Below are 20,103 nucleotides of genomic sequence, written 5' to 3'. Positions count from 1 at the left end.
GATCCTCCACCAGCTGAACTGTCCAGCCTTCACAATGAACATGGCACACAGATATCAGTCTACACCCATTATTATTCAGGATTCTATTTAATGTACATGGGAAGCCAAACCCAGCTGCTCCATGACATGGTACAAGCATGTAAAACAGCTCAACTCACTCTAAGCAATGCCAAGGGCAGTATTGGTTAATTATTGCACCAATAACACTGTCTGATTTTTTCTTTCCAGTGAGGACACTGGTTCCATATTTAACAATATGCTTTCACCGATGTAAATCATAAGTATCAGTCTTTGGTCTCAGTGTCCTGTCCATGTTCTCTTTAATGGAGGCTGCAAAAACTAATACGTACTGGGCTGTAATGGATACCACATTCAACGACACACACCAGACTGCAACCGTCCCTTTAGTTAGGACCACTACTGCATTAGTGAGAGAGGCACACACGACATAGATTTCAGAAGGGTGCAGGGAACTTCCAGTTTTCCTGGGCTAGCCAATTTTCTAAGTTGCTTGCTCACACACTGCAACACAAATATTATTACAGTAATAGGGCAACTTAAGTAACATGGTTAGCTTGATTATTGTACATAATTAAAGTGAATCAAAAATGCGAATGTATTAACGAGTGGACTGTTTTTACTAAAAGGTTCCTTTCTTCCTCCCTTTCCAAGCTGCTATCGCTGAGAAAGGTGCTGCTCTGATATTTGAGAAGACACAAACATTGATGTTGGTGAAACTGTATGATACCCAGGTGACCTAAGTATTGGATCAAAGTCACACATCATCATCATCTGTGATTCTTAGCGTCAAACATAGCTGTACTCAACTATTCCAATGCTCTCCTGGCCGCTCTCCTAACTTCCACTTGCCATAAATTTGAGCTCATCCAAAATTCTGCTGCCCGTATCCTAACTCGCACCAAGTCACGTACAGCCATCACCCCTATTCACGCTGACCTACACAGGCTCCTGATCCAGCAATACCTTGATTTTAAAATTCTCATCCTCGTTTCCAAATCCCTCCATGGCCTTGCCCCTCCCTATCACTGTCCTCCAGCCTTACAAGCCTCCAAGATCTGTGAGCTCCTCCAGTTCTGGCCACTTCTTGCGTGTTATAGATTTTCATCAGCCCACCATTGGCAGCTTTGCCTTCAGCTGTCTAGACCCTGAGGTCTGAAATTCCCTCTGTAAACCCCTCTACTTTGCTTTCCTCTTTTAAGAGGCTCCTTCAAACCTACCTCTTTGAACAAGCTTTTGGTTATCTGATCTAACATCTCCTTATATGTGGTTAAATTTTGTTTGATAACACTCCTGCGAAGTGCCTTGAGACATTTTATAACGTTAAAGGGGCTATGTAGATTCAAGTGTTGTTATTGAGATTATGACATTATAGGGCAGTGCCTTGATAAAGATGTATGGGTAGGAACACTTCAGACTATAGAGGATAGGCTGGGGGTTGGCTGTTGCCTGTTATGCAAACGGTATGAAAAGTAGGGCAAAAGGACACTATGAATGAAGATAGGGGCTAGTAAAAGGAAGAAGCTTTGTGTGTTGTGCTAGGATGAGCCTAACATTTGATTAGGGATGAAACAATATAGTCATGGGGGATTTTAATCTTCCAGGAATCAGATGGGAGAAGACTTATTGCATGAACACAGTTGTGGAGCTGCTTTTTGACAAGCTGGTTCAGGAGCGCACTGTGAGGGGAGCTTTGAATAAACTCTGGTTTATTACATGACACCTAACTTGGAAACAGTGGCCTGAATGGAGTTTGGCATCAGACCCACCGTGGGGAAGGAGAGTGCAACAAAGACACCTGGGCTTTTGGAAAGCAGACTCTGGGCTGATTATTTACAGGGACAAAGTTAGCAAGAGAAATTGTTGACTTTCACAAGTAGGGAGGACAAATTCAATACACAGCAGTGGTGCAGCAATGCCACAGGGATAAGAGGAAACCTATTTGTGAAACAAAGGAGCACATAGCAGGAACCAGGGCAACACAGAGGGTACTTCTCCATTATAGATCACCCGATTCAGCGATAGGTAGGATTACAAGGACTGTTAGTGGTCAGACAATGAGGACTGCAGGGAATGTGAAAGGCTTTGAACAACTTCAAAGGAAGAAACATTTTTAAAAAGATCTATATAGCGCTTTTCACAACCTCAGGATTCACCTGAGCCCTTTCCAACTAATTAAACATTGAAGTATATAGTTACTGAAAAGATGCAGGAACATTGGCAGGCAATCTATGCACAGCAAGATCCCACAAACAGCAATTAAATCAATGACCAGATAATCTGTTTTCAGTGATGATGGTGAGAGATAAATATTGACCAGAACATGAGGGAGATCTTGCTTGCTCTTCTTCCAAATGGCACGGAAGGATCTTTTACATTCATGAAAAGGCAGAGATGCCTTGGTTTTAATGTCTCAGTTTCCTCCACAAACACCAGGAAGAAACAAGAGAGCGAAGGCAAGAGTAGGGCCTTTGAAGATCACCAAAAGGAAGTCGCGGTATGGATGAGTCACGATCTGAATGGCAGAACTGGCTTAAGGGACCGAATGGCCTACTCCTGTTTTGATGAGCCATTCGACTCAGACTCGTATCAAAGGATTGGAAGAAAGGGAATATAGTGTCAAACTTTAAAAGACAAAAGCGTTGTCCCAGAAATTACAGGTCAGAGAGCCTGGAGTGTGTTCTGGGTAAGACTACTGTTCCTCCATAAAGCCAAGCTGGTTTGCCCTGATGACTCCATTTTCTTCTAGGCAATGCCTGCCTTCTTATTCACCTCCAAGCTACCCTGCTGTTATTTTGGACAAGTCCAGTTCTAATGATTCCTTAAAGATCCAAGCAGCACAACTTTGCTGTTGGTCCTGGAACTGGTGACCCTGAATGTTCAAAGTGTCTGCTCACTAATCCGTGCAACAGCACCTGTACAGACCATGTCACGTACTAAAACCCGGTCTCTGTGGCCCATGCTTGCACAGATCTCGTGCAAACACTTGGTAAACGATGCTCATTGCATTGTATTGAATATCATAGGCTTCCAAAAAGTGCAGTATCTCTGTCAGGCTCATTTATTTACAACCTGAAACTTTCTGTAAAGATCAATGAAATATGCTTACAGGCCACACAAGATTGGGGGGTGAAGTGGAGATACAACAGCAGCAGTTTGTATCTATATAGCACCATTTTAATGAGGAAAAGCAGCCGAAGATGAGGAGCATTATTTAATAAAATCTGACACCGAGAAACACAAGATGTTAGGATAGCTTGGTCAAAGAATTGAGTTTTAAAGAGCAACTCAAAAATTGGAGGAGAGGGGGGTTCAGGGAGTGAATGCCAGAGTTCTGACTGCTGAAGGCACAGCAGCTAATGGTGGATTGCTTAAAATCAGGGTGCTCAAGAGGCCAGAACTGGAGGTGCTCAAATATCTGAGGGTCGGAGGAGGTTAGAGATATTGAGGGGCAAGGACATGGGAGGAATTTGAGCAGAAGGATGTCAATTTTAAAATCAAGACATTGTCAGATAATTGTAGGATGGTGAGCACAGATACCTTTTTTTATTCATTTATGGGATGTGGGCTTCACTGGCTGGACCAGCATTTATTGCCCATCCCTAATTGCCCTTGAGAAGGTGGTGGTGGTGAGCTGCCTTCTTGAACCGCTGCAGTCCATGTGGTGTAGGGACACTCACAGTGCTGTTAGGGAGGAAATTCCAGGATTTTGACCCAGCGACGGTGAATGGTGATATATTTCCAAGTCAGAATGATGAGTGACTTGGAAGGGAACTTTTAGGTGGTGGTGTCTATCTGCTGTCTTGTCCTTCTAGATGGTAGTGCTCCTGGGTTTGGAAGGTGCTGTCGAAGGAGCGTTGGTGAGTTTCGGCAGTGCATCTTGTAGATGGTACACACTGCTGCCACTGTGCGTTGGTGGTGGCGGGAGTGAATGTTTGTGGATGAGATGCCAATCAAGTGGGCTGCTTTGTCCTGGACAGTGTCCAGCTTCTTCAGTGTTGTTGGAGCTGCATCATCCAGGCTAGTGGAGAGTATTCCATCACACTCCTGACTTGTGCCTTGTATACTATGGACAGGCTTTGGGGAGTCAGGTGGTGAGTTACTCACCACAGAATTCCTAGCCTCTGACCTGCTCTTGTAGCCACAGTATTTATATGGCTGGCTCAGTTCAGTTTCTGGTTAATGGTGACCCCCAGGATGTTGATAGTGGGGGATTCAGCGATGGTAATGCCATTGAATTTCAAGGGGCATTGGTTAGATTCTCTCTTGTTGGAGATGATCACTGCCTGGCACTTGTGTGGCGCGTATGTTACTTGACACTTGTCAGCCCAAGCCTGGATATTGTCCAGGTCTTGCTGCATTTGTACATGGACTGCTTCAGTATCTGAATCGCAAATGGTGCTGAACATTGTGCAATTATCAGTGAACATCTCCATTTCTGACCTTATGATGGAAGGAAGGTCACTGGTGAAGCAGCTGAAGATGGTTGTGCCTAGGACACTACCCTGAGGAACTCCTGCAATGGTGCCCTGGAGCTGAGATGATTGACCTACAACAACCACAACCTTCTTCCTTTGTGCTAGGTATGACACCAACAGGGGGAGAGTTTTCCCCCCGGTTCCCAATGACTCCAATTTTACAAGGGCTCCTTGATGCCACACTCGGTCAAATGCGGCCTTGATGTCAAGGGCAGTCACTCTCACCTCACCTTGAGAGTTCAGCTCTTTTGTCCATGTTTGAACCAAGGCTGTAACGAGGTCAGGGGTTCAGTGGCCCTGGCGGAACCCAAACTGGCCATCAGTGAGCAGGTTATTGCTAAGCAAGTACCACTTGATCGCACTGTTAATGACCCCTTCCATCACTTTACTGATAATGGAGAGTAGACTGATGGGGCAGTAATTGGCCAGGTTGGATTTGTCCTGCTTTCTGTGCACAGGACATATCTGGGCAATTTTCCATATAGCTGGGTAGAAGCCAGTATTGTAGATGTACTGGCTGGCTAGGGGTGCGGCAAGTTCTGGAGCACAAGTCTTCAATACTATTGCCGGAATATTGTCAGGGCCCATAGCCTTTGCAGTATCCAGTGCCTTCAGCCTTTTCTTGATATCACGCAGAATGAATTGAATTGGCTGAAGACTGGCATCTGTGATGCTGAGGACTTCTGGAGGAGGCCGAGATGGATCATCCAATCGGCACTTCTGGCTGGAAATTGTAGCGAATGCTGCAGTCCTATCTTTTGCACTGACGTGCTGGCTCCCCCAACATTGAGGATGGGGATGTTAGTGGAGCCTCCTCCTTCAGTGAGTTGTTTAGTTGTCCACCACCATTCATGACTGGATGTGGCAGGACTGCAGAGCTTAGATCTGATCCATTAGTTGTGGAATTGCTTAGCTCTGTCTATTACTCGCTGCTTATGTTGTTTGGCCTGCAAATAGTCCTATGTTGTAGTTTCACCAGGTTGATACCTCATTTTTAGGTATGCCTGGTGCTGCTCCTGGCATGCCCTCCTGCACTCTTCACTGAACCAGGGTTGATACCCTGGCTTGGTGGTAATGGTAGAGTGGGGAGTATTCCGGGCCATGAGGTTACAGATTGTGGTTGTATACAATTCTGCTGCTGCTGATGGCCCACAGCACCTCATGGATGCCCAGTCTCGAGTTGCTAGATGTCGTTCGAAATCTATCCCATTTAGCACGGTGGTAGTGCCACACAATGTGATGGAGGGTATTTTCAATGTGAAGATGGGACTTCGTCTCCACAAGGACTGTGCGGTGGTCACTCTGACCGATGCTGTCACGGACAGATGCATCTGCTGCAGGCAGGTTGGTGAGGATGAGGCCAAGTATGTTTTTTCCTCTTGTTGGTTCCCTTACCACCTACCACAGACCCACTAGCAGCTATGTCCTTTAGGACTTAGCCAGCTCGGTCAGCAGTGGTGCTACCAAGCCACTCTTGGTGATGGACATTGAAGTCCCCCACCCAGAGTACATTCTGCATCCTTGCCACTCTCAGTACTTCCTCTAAGTGGTGTTCAACATGGAGGAGCACTGATTTACCAGCTGAGGGAGGGCAGTACGTGGTAATCAGCAGGAGGTTTCCTTGCGCATGTTTGGCCTGATGCCATGTGACTTCATGGGGTCCACAGTTGATGTTGATGACTCCCAGGGCAACTCCCTCTCAACTGTATACCACTGTGCTGCCACCTCTGCTGGGGCTGTCCTGCCGGTGGGACAGGACATATCCAGGGATGGGTGCTGTCTCTAAGATATGATTCCGTGAGTACGACTAGTCTGTGAGACAGTTCTCCCAATTTTGGCACTAGCTCCCAGATGTTAGTAAGGAGGACTTTGCAGGGTCAACAGGGCCGTCGTTGTTTATGGCCTAGGGTCAATACCGGGTGATTGGTCCGGTTTCATTCCTTTCAGACTCTTTAGCGGTTTGATACAACTTGGCTTGCTAGGCACATTTCAGAGGGTGTTTAAGAATCAACCACATTGCTGTGGGTCTGGAGTCACATGTAGACCAGACCGGGTAAGGCCAGCAGATTTCCTTCCTTAAAGGGCATTAGTGAACCAGATAGGGATTTTACAACAATCGACAATGGTTGCAGGCAATCAGACTTTTAATTCCAGATCTTTGTTGGATTCAAATTTCACCACCTGCTGTGACGGGATTCGAATTACCCTGCGTCTTTGGATTCCTAGTCCAGCGACAATACCACTGCGCCACCGCCTCTTGGGAAGGGAAGGATTTGAGGTTTGGAAATGGTTATTTAATAGCAACACAAATCTCATAATTTGTGATGGAATTAGGCAGGTTGGTTTTTGAATGCAGAAAAGGGTTTGGGCTTGCAGTTAACTCTGGGGAATCAGACTCCCAGTACAGCCATAGTTCTCACTGCAGCTTCAAAGGCACAGACATTTACAACAGTGGCCACAATGGTGGAACAGACTAGGCTTGGAGTCTGTCGAGTTTACATGATTTAGGGTGATCCAATCGAGGTGTTTAAGACATTTAAAGGGTAGATAGAGAGAAACTATTTCGGCTGGTGGGAGGGTGTAGAACAAGAGAGCATAACCTAAAAATTAAAGTGAGACTGTTCAGGCGTGATGTCAGCAGCACTTCTTCACACACATGGTGATGTAAATCTGGAGCTTTCCCCCTCAAAATAGCACCTGAAGACAGGGTCAGCTGAAAATTTCCAAACTGAAATCGATAGGAGTTTGGATATGGAATTTTTAGATATGTAACCAAGAGAGTATGGGTGGAGTTGAGATGCAGTTCAGTCATGATCCAATTGGAATGCAGAACAGGTTTGAGGGGCAGAACGGCCGCTTCCGGTTTCTATGTTCAAAATATTTCAATGGATGTGAAGCATTCAGGGAAAACTGAAGTCCTGAAAGCCACACAGAATTTCAGGACTTACAATTTCCATTCAGCACAGGCCCAGCTTCCCCTTGTCTGCCAGAGTCGCAGCTCTCCCTGCCACCAACACCCACCTCCCCCCGCGCCTGTCAGCACGGACCCAGCTCCCCCCGCGCCTGTCAGCACAGACCCAGCTCCGCTTGCGCCTGTCAGCACAGACCCAGCTCCCCTTGCGCATGTCAGCAGACCCAGCTCCCCCACGCCTGTCAGCACAGACCCAGCTCCCCCCGCGCCTGTCAGCACAGACCCAGCTCCCCTTGCGCATGTCAGCACAGACCCAGCTCCCCCCGCGCCTGTCCACACAGACCCACCTGCCTCCGCACCTGTCAACACAGACCCACATCCCCCCGCGCCTGTCAGCACAGACCCACCTTCCCCGTGGCTGTCAGTACAGACCCACCTCCCCCCACGCCTGTCAGCATGGACACCTCTCCCCCCGCAACTGTCAACACAGACCCACCTACACCCTGTGCCTGTCAACAGACCCACCTCGCCCTGCACCTGTCAGCACAGACCCAGCATCCCCAGTGCCCATCAGCACAGACCCAGCTCCCCTCGCACCTGTCAGCACAGACCCAGCTCCCCTCGCGCTCGTCAGTACAGACCCACCTCCCCTCGTGCCCGTCAGCACAGACCCATCTCCCCCCGTGCCTGTCAGCACAGACCCAGCTCCCCCCACGCCAGTCAGCACAGACCCAGCTCCCCCTGTGCCTGTCAGCACAGACCCAGCTCCCCCCACGCTAGTCAGCACAGACCCAGCTCCCCCCGCGCCCGTCAGCACGGACCCAGCTCCCCCACACTAGTCAGCACAGACCCAGCTCCCCCACGCCTGTCAGCACAGACCCAGCTCCCCCTGTGCCAATCAGCACAGACCCAGCTCCCCCACGCCCGTCAGCACAGACCCAGCTCCCCCTGTGCCAATCAGCACAGACCCAGCTCCCCCTGTGCCAAACAGCACAGACCCAGCTCCCCCTGTGCCAATCAGCACAGACCCAGCTCCCCCTGTGCCTGTCAGCACAGACCCAGCTCCCCCTGTGCCTGTCAGCACAGACCCAGCTCCCCCTGTGCCTGTCAGCACAGACCCAGCTCCCACACGCCCGTCAGCACAGACCCAGCTCCCCCTGTGCCAATCAGCACAGACCCAGCTCCCCTCGCGCATGTCCACACAGACCCACCTCCCCCCGTGCCCGTCAGCACAGACCCAGCTCACCCACCTGTCAGCACAGATCCAGCTCTCCCCGCGCCTGTCAGCACAGACCCACCTCCCCCCACCCATCGGCACAGACCCACCTCCCCCCACGCCTGTCAACACAGAACCACCTCCCCCCGCGCCTGTCAGCACAGACCCAGCTCCCCCGCGCCTGTCAGCACAGACCCAGCTCCCCTTGCGCATGTCAGCGCAGACCCACCTCCCCCCGCGCCCGTCAGTACAGACCCACCTCCCCCCGCGCCCGTCAACAAACACCCACCTCCCCCCGCGCCTGTCAACACAGACCCACCTCCCCCCGTGCCTGTCAGCACAGACCCACCTCCCCCCACCTGTCAGCACAGACTCAGCTCCCTCAGTGCCCGTCAGCATGGACCCACCTCCTGCGCCTGTCAGCACAGACCCAGCTCCCCCCGCGCCTGTCAGCACAGACCTACCTCCCCTCGTGCCTGTCAGCACAGACCCACCTCCCCCTACCCGTCAGCATGGACACAGTTTCCCCCGCGCCTGTCAGCACAGACCCAGCTCCCCCCGCAACTGTCAACACAGACCCACCTCCCCCCACCCATCAGCACAGACCCACCTCCACTCTGTGCCTGTCAACAGATCCACCTCCCCCTGCACCTGTCAGCACAGACCCAGCTCTCCAAGCGCCCGTCAGCACAGACCTATCTCCCCCACCTGTCAGCATGGAACAAGCTCCCCCTGCGCCTATCAGCATAGAACCATCTCCCCCGGCGCCTGTCACCACGGACCCAGCTCCCCTCGCGCCTGTCAGCACAGATCTACATCCCCTCGCGCCGGTCAGCACAGTCCCAGCTCCCCCCGCGCCTGTCAGCACAGACCTACCTCCCCTCGTGCCTGTCAGCACAGACCCACCTCCCCCATGCCTGTCAGCACAGACCCACCTCCTCCACCTGTCAGTACAGATCCAGCTCCCTCAGTGCCCGTCAGCACGGACCCACCTCCTGCGCCTGTCAGCACAGACCCATCTCCCCACGCTCCTGTCAGCACGGACCCAGCTCCCCTCGCACTCGTCAGCACAGACCCAGCTCTCCTCGCACCTGTCAGCACAGACCCACCTCCCCAATGCCTGTCAGCACAGACCCACCTCCCCCCACCCGTCAGCATGGATCCAGTTTCCTCCGTGCCTGTCAGCACAGACCCAGCTCCCCTCGCGCCCGTAAGCACAGACTCACCTCCCCCGGCGCCTGTCAGCACAGACCCACCTCCCCCCGCGCGTGTCAGCACAGACCACCCCCCCCCGTGCCTATCAACACGGATCCAGCTCCCCTACGCCCGTCAGCAGACCCAGCTCCCCCTGTGCCTGTCAGCACAGACCCAACTCCTCCAGCGCTTGTCAGCACGGACCCAGCTCCCCCCGTGCTCGTCAGCACAGACCCTGATCCCCCTGTGCCAATCAGTACGGACCCAGCTCCCCCCGTGCCTGTCAGCACAGACCCAGCACCCCCACGCCCGTCAGCACAGACCCAGATCCCCCGTGCCAATCAGCACGGACCCAGCTCCCCCTGTGCCTGTCAGCACAGACCCAGCTCCCCCCGCGCCGGTCAGCATGGACACCCCTCCCCCCGCAACTGTCAACACAGACCCACCTCCCCCCACCCATCAGCACAGACCCACCTCCCACCACCCATCGGCACAGACCCACCTCCCCCCACGCCTGTCAACACAGAACCACCTCCCCCTGCGCCTGTCAGCACAGACCCAGCTCCCCCCGCGCCTGTCAGCACAGACCCAGCTGCCCTCGGGCATGTCAGCACAGACCCACCTCCCCCCGCGTCCGTCAGTACAGACGCACCTCCCCCCGCTCCCGTCAACAAACACCCACATCCCCCCGCGCCGGTCAACACAGACCCACCTCCCCCCTTGCCTGTCAGCACAGACCCCCCTCCCCCCGTGCCTGTCAGCACAGACCCACCTCCCCCCACCTGTCAGCACAGACCCAGCTCCCTCAGTGCCCGTCAGCACGGACCCACCTCCTGCGCCTGTCAGCACAGACCCAGCTCCCCCCGCGCCTGTCAGCACAGACCTACCTCCCCTCGTGCCTGTCAGCACAGACCCACCTCCGCTCTGTGCTTGTCAACAGACCCACCTCCCCCCACCCGTCAGCATGGACACAGTTTCCCCCGCGCCTGTCAGCACAGACCCAGCTCCCCCCGCAACTGTCAACACAGACCCACCTCCCTCCACCCATCAGCACAGACCCACCTCCACTCTGTGCCTGTCAACAGACCCACCTCCCCCTGCACCTGTCAGCACAGACCCAGCTCTCCAAGCGCCCGTCAGCACAGACCTATCTCCCCCACCTGTCAGCATGGACCAAGCTCCCCCTGCGCCTGTCAGCACAGAACCATCTCCCCCGGCGCCTGTCACCACGGACCCAGCTCCCCTTGCGCCTGTCAGCACAGATCTACATCCCCTCGCGCCGGTCAGCACAGTCCCAGCTCCCCCCGCGCCTGTCAGCACAGACCTACCTCCCCTCGTGCCTGTCAGCACAGACCCACCTCCCCCATGCCTGTCAGCACAGACCCACCTCCCCCACCTGTCAGCACAGACCCAGCTCCCTCAGTGCCCGTCAGCACGGACCCACCTCCTGCGCCTGTCAGCACGGACCCAGCTCCCCCCTCGCACTCGTCAGCACAGACCCAGCTCCACTTGCGCCTGTCAGCACAGACCCAGCTCCCCCGCAAATGTCAATACAGACCCACCTCCCCCCGCGCCTGTTAACGCAGTCCCACCACCCCCCGCGCCCGTCAACGCAGACCCACCGCACCACGCGCCTGTCAACACAAACCCACCTCCCCCGGCGCCTGTCAACACAGACCCACCACCCCCCGCGCCTGTCAACACAGATCCAGCTCCCCCCGCGCCTGCCAACACAGACCCACCTCCCCCCCGGCGCCTGTCACCACGAACCCAGCTCCCCTCGCGCCTGTCAGCACAGATCTACATCCCCTCGCGCCGGTCAGCACAGTCCCAGCTCCCCTTGCACCTGTCAGCAGAGATCCACCACCTCCACGCCTGTCAGCACAGACCCACCTCCCCCCACCTGTCAGCATGGACCCACCTACACCCTGTACCTGTCAACAGACCCCTCTCCCCCCGCAACTGTCAACGCAGACCCACCTCCCCCGGCGCATGTCAACACAGACTCACCTCGCCCCGCGCCCGTCAGTACAGACGCACCTCCCCCCGCTCCCGTCAACAAACACCCACATCCCCCCGCGCCGGTCAACACAGACCCACCTCCCCCCGTGCCTGTCAGCACAGACCCCCCTCCCCCCGTGCCTGTCAGCACAGACCCACCTCCCACCACCTGTCAGCACAGACCCAGCTCCCTCAGTGCCCGTCAGCACGGACCCACCTCCTGCGCCTGTCAGCACAGACCCAGCTCCCCCCGCGCCTGTCAGCACAGACCTACCTCCCCTCGTGCCTGTCAGCACAGACCCACCTCCACTCTGTGCCTGTCAACAGACCCACCTCCCCCCACCCGTCAGCATGGACACAGTTTCCCCCGCGCCTGTCAGCACAGACCCAGCTCCCCCCGCAACTGTCAACACAGACCCACCTCCCTCCACCCATCAGCACAGACCCACCTCCACTCTGTGCCTGTCAACAGACCCACCTCCCCCTGCACCTGTCAGCACAGACCCAGCTCTCCAAGCGCCCGTCAGCACAGACCCAGCTCCCCCACCTCTCAGCATGGACCAAGCTCCCCCTGCGCCTGTCAGCACAGAACCATCTCCCCCGGCGCCTGTCACCACGGACCCAGCTCCCCTTGCGCCTGTCAGCACAGATCTACATCCCCTCGCGCCGGTCAGCACAGTCCCAGCTCCCCCCGCGCCTGTCAGCACAGACCTACCTCCCCTCGTGCCTGTCAGCACAGACCCACCTCCCCCATGCCTGTCAGCACAGAGCCACCTCCCCCACCTGTCAGCACAGACCCAGCTCCCTCAGTGCCCGTCAGCACGGACCCACCTCCTGCGCCTGTCAGCACGGACCCAGCTCCCCCCGTGCCTGTCAGCACAGACCCATCTCCCCACGCTCCTGTCAGCACGGACCCAGCTCCCCTTGCACTCGTCAGCACAGACCCAGCTCCACTTGCGCCTGTCAATACAGACCCACCTCCCCCCACGCCTGTTAACGCAGTCCCACCACCCCCCGCGACCGTCAACGCAGACCCACCGCACCACGCGCCTGTCAACACAAACCCACCTCCCCCGGCGCCTGTCAACATAGACCCACCGCCCCCCGCGCCTGTCAACACAGATCCAGCTCCCCCCGCGCCTGCCAACACAGACCCACCTCCCCCCCGGCGCCTGTCACCACGAACCCAGCTCCCCTCGTGCCTGTCAGCACAGATCTACATCCCCTCGCGCCGGTCAGCACAGTCCCAGCTCCCCTTGCACCTGTCAGCAGAGATCCACCACCTCCACGCCTGTCAGCACAGACCCACCTCCCCCCACCCGTCAGCATGGACCCACCTACACCCTGTACCTGTCAACAGACCCACCTCCCCCTGCACCTGTCAGCAAAGACCCAGTTTCCCCCATGCTTGTCAGCACAGACCCCTCACCCCCCGCAACTGTCAACGCAGACCCACCTCCCCCGGCGCATGTCAACACAGACTCACCTCCCCCCGCGCCTGTCAGCACAGACCCACCTCCCCCCGCGCCTGTCAGCACAGACCCAGCTCACCCACCTGTCAGCACAGATCCAGCTCCCCCCGCGCCTGTCAGCACAGACCCACCTCCCCCCGCGCCCGTCAGCACAGACCCACCTCCCCACGCGCCTGTCAGCACAGACCCACCTCCCCACGCGCCTGTCAGCACAGACCCACCTCTCCCCGCGCCTGTCAGCACAGACCCCCCTCCCCCCGTGCCTGTCAGCACAGACCCACCTCTCCCCGCGCCTGTCAGCACAGACCCACCTCCCCCCATGCCTGTCAGCACAGAACCCCCTCGCCCCGCGCCTTTCAACACAGACAAACCTCCCCCCGATCCTGTCAACACAGACAAACCTCCACCCGAGCCTGTCAACACAGACCCACATCCCCCCGCGCCTGTCAGCACAGACCCACCTCCCCACGCGCCTTTCAGCACAGATCTACATCCCCTCGCGCCTGTCAGCGCATACCTACCTCCCCACAATGCCCGTAAGTGCAGATCCACCTCCCCGCATGCCTGTCAGCACAGACCCACCTCCCAGCATGCCTGTCAGTACAGACCCACTGCCCCTCACGCATGTCACCACAGACCCACCTCACGACGCGCCTGTCAGCATAGATCTAGCTCCCCTCGCGCCTATCAGCACACACCCAGCTCTCCGCGCGGCTGTCAACACAGACCCAGCTCCCCCCGCGCCCGTCAGCACAGACCCAGCTCCCCCTGCGCCCGTCAGTACAGATCCAGCTCTCCCCCGTGCCCGTCAGCACAAACCCACCTCCCCCTGTGCCTGTCAGCACAGACACACCTCCTCCCACCCATCAGCACAGACCCACCTACACCCTGCACCTGTCAGCACAGACCGAGCACCCCAAGCGCCCGTCAGCACAGACCTATCTCCCCCACCGGTCAGCACAGATCCAGCTCCCTCAGTGCCCGTCAGCACGGACCCACCTCCTACGCCTGTCAGCACGGACCCAGCTCCCCACGCGCCTGTCAGCACAGACCCATCTCCCCACGCTCCTGTCAGCACAGACCCATCTCCCCACGCTCCTGTCAGCACGGACCCAGCTCCCCCCGCGCCTGTCAGCACAGACCCAGCTCCCCTCGCGCCTGTCAGCACAGACCCAGCTCCCCCAGCGCCTGTCAGCACAGACCCAGCTCCGCCCACGCCTGTCAGCACAGACCCACCTCCCCACGCGCCTGTCAGCACAGACCCAGCTCCCCCAGCGCCTGTCAGCAAAGACCCAGCTTCCCCAGCGCCTGTCAGCACAGACCCAGCTCCCCCCGCGTCTGTCAGCACAGACCCACATCCACACGCACCTGTCAGCACAGACCCAGCTCCCCCCGCGCCTGTCAGCACAGACCCACCTCCCCACGTGCCTGTCAGCACAGACCCACCTCTCCCCGCGTCTGTCAGCACAGACACCCCTCCCCCCGTGCCTGTCAGCACAGACCCATCTCCCCCCACCTGTCAGCACAGACCCAGCTCCCTCAGAGCCTGTCAGCACAGACCTACCTCCCCTCGTGGCTTTCAGCACAGACCCCCCTCCCCCTTGCCTGTCAGCACAGACCCACCTCCCCCCCACCCGTCAGCATGGACACAGTTTCCCCCGCGCCTGTCAGCACAGACCTATCTCCCCCACCTTTCAGCATGGACCAAGCACCCCCTGCGCCTGTCAGCACAGAACCATCTCCCCCGGCGCCTGTCACCACGGACCCAGCTCCCCTCGCGCCTGTCAGCACAGATCTACATCCCCTCGCGCCGGTCAGCACAGTCCCAGCTCCCCTTGCGCCTGTCAGCACAGATCCACCTCCCCCATGCCTGTCAGCACAGACCCATCTTCCCACGCTCCTGTCAGCACGGACCCAGCTCCCCTCGCGCCTGTCAGCACAGACCAAGCTCCCCCCACGCCTGTCAACACAGACCCAGCTCCCCCCGTGCCTGTCAGCATGGACACCCCTCCCCCTGCAACTGTCAACACAGACCCACCTGCCCCAACCCATCAGCACAGACCCAACTACACCCTGTGCCTGTCAACAGACCCACCTCCCACTGCACCCGTCAGCACTGACCAAGGTCCCCCAGTGCCTGTCAGCACGGACCCAGCTCTCCCCGTGCCTGTCAGCACAGACCCAGCTACCCTCGCGCCCGTCAGCACAGACCCAGCTCCAGTCGCGCTCGTCAGTACAGACCCAGCTCCCCCCGCAACTGTCAATACAGATCCACCTCCCCCCGCGCCTGTAAACGCAGCCACACCAACCCCCGCGCCCGTTAACGCAGACCCATCGCACCACGCGCCTGTCAACACAGACCCACCTCCCCCCGCGCCTGTCAACACAGATCCAGCTCCCCCCGCGCCTGTCAACACAGACCCACCTCCCCCCGCGTCTGTCAGCACAGACCCACCTACCCCCGCGCCTGTCAGCACAGAGCAAGCCCCCCCCCGGGCCTATCAACATGGACCCAGCTCCCCTACGCCCGTCAGCACAGACCCAGCACCCCCTGTGCCAATCAGCACGGACCCAACTCCTCCAGCGCCTGTCAGCACAGACCCAGCTCCCCCCGCGCCAGTCAGCACAGACCCACCTCCCCACGCGCCTGTCAGCACAGACCCAGCTTCCCCAGCGCCTGTCAGCACAGACCCAGCTCCCCCCGCGCCTGTCAGCACAGACCCAGCTCCCCCCGCGCCTGTCAGCACAGACCCACCTCCCCACACGCCTGTCAGCACAGACGCAGCTCCCCCCGCGCCTGTCAGCACAGACCCACCTCCCCCCGCGCCTGTTAGCACAGACCCAGCTCCCCCACCTGTCAGCACAGACCCACCTCCCCCCACTCATCTGCACGGACCCAGTTCCCCCAGTGCCTGTCAGCACAGACCCAGCTCCCCCCGCGCCGGTCAGCACAGACCCACCTCCCCCCGCAACTGTCAACATAGACCCACCTCCCCCCGCGCCTGTTAACGCAGTCCCACCACCCCCCGCGCCTGTCAACGCAGACCCACCGCACAGACCCACCTCCCCCCACCCGTCTGCACGGACCCAGTTCCCCCAGTGCCTGTCAGCACAGACCCAGCTCCCCCCGCGCCTGTCAGCACAGACCCACCTCCCCACGTGCCTGTCAGCACAGACCCACCTCTCCCCGCGTCTGTCAGCACAGACACCCCTCCCCCCGTGCCTGTCAGCACAGACCCATCTCCCCCCACCTGTCAGCACAGACCCAGCTCCCTCAGTGCCTGTCAGCACAGACCTACCTCCCCTCGTGGCTGTCAGCACAGACCCCCCTCCCCCTTGCCTGTCAGCACAGACCCACCTCCCCCCCACCCGTCAGCATGGACACAGTTTCCCCCGCGCCTGTCAGCACAGACCTATCTCCCCCACCTTTCAGCATGGACCAAGCACCCCCTGCGCCTGTCAGCACAGAACCATCTCCCCCGGCGCCTGTCACCACGGACCCAGCTCCCCTCGCGCCTGTCAGCACAGATCTACATCCCCTCGCGCCGGTCAGCACAGTCCCAGCTCCCCTTGCGCCTGTCAGCACAGATCCACCTCCCCCATGCCTGTCAGCACAGACCCATCTTCCCACGCTCCTGTCAGCACGGACCCAGCTCCCCTCGCGCCTGTCAGCACAGACCAAGCTCCCCCCACGCCTGTCAACACAGACCCAGCTCCCCCCGTGCCTGTCAGCATGGACACCCCTCCCCCTGCAACGGTCAACACAGACCCACCTGCCCCAACCCATCAGCACAGACCCAACTACACCCTGTGCCTGTCAACAGACCCACCTCCCACTGCACCCGTCAGCACTGACCCAGGTCCCCCAGTGCCTGTCAGCACGGACCCAGCTCTCCCCGTGCCTGTCAGCACAGACCCAGCTACCCTCGCGCCCGTCAGCACAGACCCAGCTCCAGTCGCGCTCGTCAGTACAGACCCAGCTCCCCCCGCAACTGTCAATACAGATCCACCTCCCCCCGCGCCTGTAAACGCAGCCACACCAACCCCCGCGCCCGTTAACGCAGACCCATCGCACCACGCGCCTGTCAACACAGACCCACCTCCCCCCGCGCCTGTCAACACAGATCCAGCTCCCCCCGCGCCTGTCAACACAGACCCACCTCCCCCCGCGTCTGTCAGCACAGACCCACCTACCCCCGCGCCTGTCAGCACAGAGCAAGCCCCCCCCCGGGCCTATCAACATGGACCCAGCTCCCCTACGCCCGTCAGCACAGACCCAGCACCCCCTGTGCCAATCAGCACGGACCCAACTCCTCCAGCGCCTGTCAGCACAGACCCAGCTCCCCCCGCGCCAGTCAGCACAGACCCGCCTCCCCACGCGCCTGTCAGCACAGACCCAGCTTCCCCAGCGCCTGTCAGCACAGACCCAGCTCCCCCCGCGCCTGTCAGCACAGACCCAGCTCCCCCCGCGCCTGTCAGCACAGACCCACCTCCCCACACGCCTGTCAGCACAGACCCACCTCCCCCCGCGCCTGTCAGCACAGACCCACCTCCCCCCGCGCCTGTCAGCACAGACCCAGCTCCCCCACCTGTCAGCACAGACCCACCTCCCCCCACTCATCTGCACGGACCCAGTTCCCCCAGTGCCTGTCAGCACAGACCCAGCTCCCCCCGCGCCTGTCAGCACAGACCCACCTCCCCCCGCAACTGTCAACATAGACCCACCTCCCCCCGCGCCTGTTAACGCAGTCCCACCACCCCCCGCGCCTGTCAGCACGGACCCAGCTCCCCCCGCGCCTGTCAGCACGGACCCAGCTCCCCCCGCGCCTGTCAGCACGGACCCAGCTCCCCCCGCGCCTTTCAGCACGGACCCAGGTCCCCCCGCGCCTGTCAGCACGGACCCAGGTCCCCCCGCGCCTGTCAGCACGGACCCAGGTCCCCCCGCGCCAGTCAGCACAGACCCAGCACTCCCCGTGCCTGTCAGCAGAGACCCAGCTCCCCCGCACCGATCAGCACAGACCGAGCTCCCCCAGCGTCTGTCAGCACAGACCCAGCTCCCCCCGCACCTGTCAGCACAGACCCACCTCCCCACGCGCCTGTCAGCACAGACCCAGCTCCCCCCCCGCCTGTCAGCACAGACCCAGCTCCCCCTGTGCCTATCAGCACAGACCCACCTCCCCACGCGCCTGTCAGCACAGACCCAGCTTCTCCAGCGCCTGTCAGCACAGACCCAGCTCCCCCAGCGCCTGTCAGCACAGACCCAACTCCCACACGCCTGTCAGCACAGACCCACCTCTCCCCGCGTCTGTCAGCACAGACCCCCCTCCCCCCGTGCCTGTCAGCACAGACCCATCTCCCCCCACCTGTCAGCACAGACCCAGCTCCCTCAGTGCCTGTCAGCACAGACCTACCTCCCCTCGTGGCTGTCAGCACAGACCCCCCTCCCCCGTGCCTGTCAGCACAGACCCATCTCCCCACGCTCCTGTCAGCACGGACCCAGCTCCCCTCGCGCCTGTCAGCACAGACCCAGCTCCCCCCGCGCCTGTCAACACAGACCCAGCTCCCCCCGTGCCTGTCAGCATGGACACCCCTCCCCTGCAACTGTCAACACAGACCCACCTGCCCCAACCCATCAGCACAGACCCACCTACACCCTGTGCCTGTCAACAGACCCACCTCCCACTGCACCCGTCAGCACTGACCCAGGTCGCCCAGTGCCTGTCAGCACGGACCCAGCTCTCCCCGTGCCTGTCAGCACAGACCCAGCTCCCCTCGCGCCCGTCAGCACAGACCCAGCTCCAGTCGCGCTCGTCAGTACAGACCCAGCTCCCCCCGCAACTGTCAATACAGACCCACCTCCCCCCGTGCCTGTAAACACAGCCACACCACCCCCCGCGCCCGTCAACGCCAGACCCATCGCACCACGCGCCTGTCAACACAGACCCACCTCCCCCCGCGCCTGTCAACACAGATCCAGCTCCCCCCGCGCCTGTCAACACAGACCCACCTCCCCCCGCGTCTGTCAGCACAGACCCACCTACCCCCGCGCCTGTCAGCACAGAGCAAGCCCCCCCCCGGGCCTATCAACATGGACCCAGCTCCCCTACGCCCGTCAGCACAGACCCACCTCCCCATGCGCCTGTCAGCACAGACCCAGCTCCCCCCGCAACTGTCAATACAGACCCACCTCCCCCCGTGCCTGTAAACACAGCCACACCACCCCCCGCGCCCGTCAACGCAGACCCATCGCACCACGCGCCTGTCAACACAGACCCACCTCCCCCCGCGCCTGTCAACACAGATCCAGCTCCCCCCGCGCCTGTCAACACAGACCCACCTCCCCCCGCGTCTGTCAGCACAGACCCACCTACCCCCGCGCCTGTCAGCACAGAGCAAGCCCCCCCCCGGGCCTATCAACATGGACCCAGCTCCCCTACGCCCGTCAGCACAGACCCACCTCCCCATGCGCCTGTCAGCACAGACCCAGCTCCCCCCGCAACTGTCAACATAGACCCAGCTCCCCCCGCGCCTGTCAGCACAGACCCACCTCCCCCCGCGCCTGTCAGCACAGACCCAGCTCCCCCCCCGCCTGTCAGCACAGACCCAGCTCCCCCCGCGCCTGTCAGCACAGACCCACCTCCCCCCGCGCCTGTCAGCACAGACCCACCTCCCCCCACTCATCTGCACGGACCCAGTTCCCCCAGTGCCTGTCAGCACAGACCCAGCTCCCCCCGCGCCTGTCAGCACAGACCCACCTCCCCCCGCAACTGTCAACATAGACCCAGCTCCCCCCGCGCCTTTTAACGCAGTCCC

At 59.2% G+C, this 20,103-nt stretch overlaps 1 protein-coding gene across 1 annotated transcript in view; it reads right to left on the bottom strand.

The window, feature by feature from the left end:
* The window catches only part of zbtb37 (zinc finger and BTB domain containing 37), a 79,162-nt gene that overhangs the window by 16,587 nt on the left and 42,472 nt on the right, over positions 1-20,103 (bottom strand). The window lies entirely within an intron of this gene.

The sequence above is a fragment of the Cetorhinus maximus genome, unplaced genomic scaffold, assembly GCF_964194155.1.
Source record: "Cetorhinus maximus unplaced genomic scaffold, sCetMax3.hap1.1 HAP1_SCAFFOLD_182, whole genome shotgun sequence".
Lineage (NCBI taxonomy): Eukaryota > Metazoa > Chordata > Chondrichthyes > Lamniformes > Cetorhinidae > Cetorhinus > Cetorhinus maximus.
Note: the sequence above shows the minus strand (reverse complement) of the source record. Positions and strands in the feature narration are given on the sequence as shown.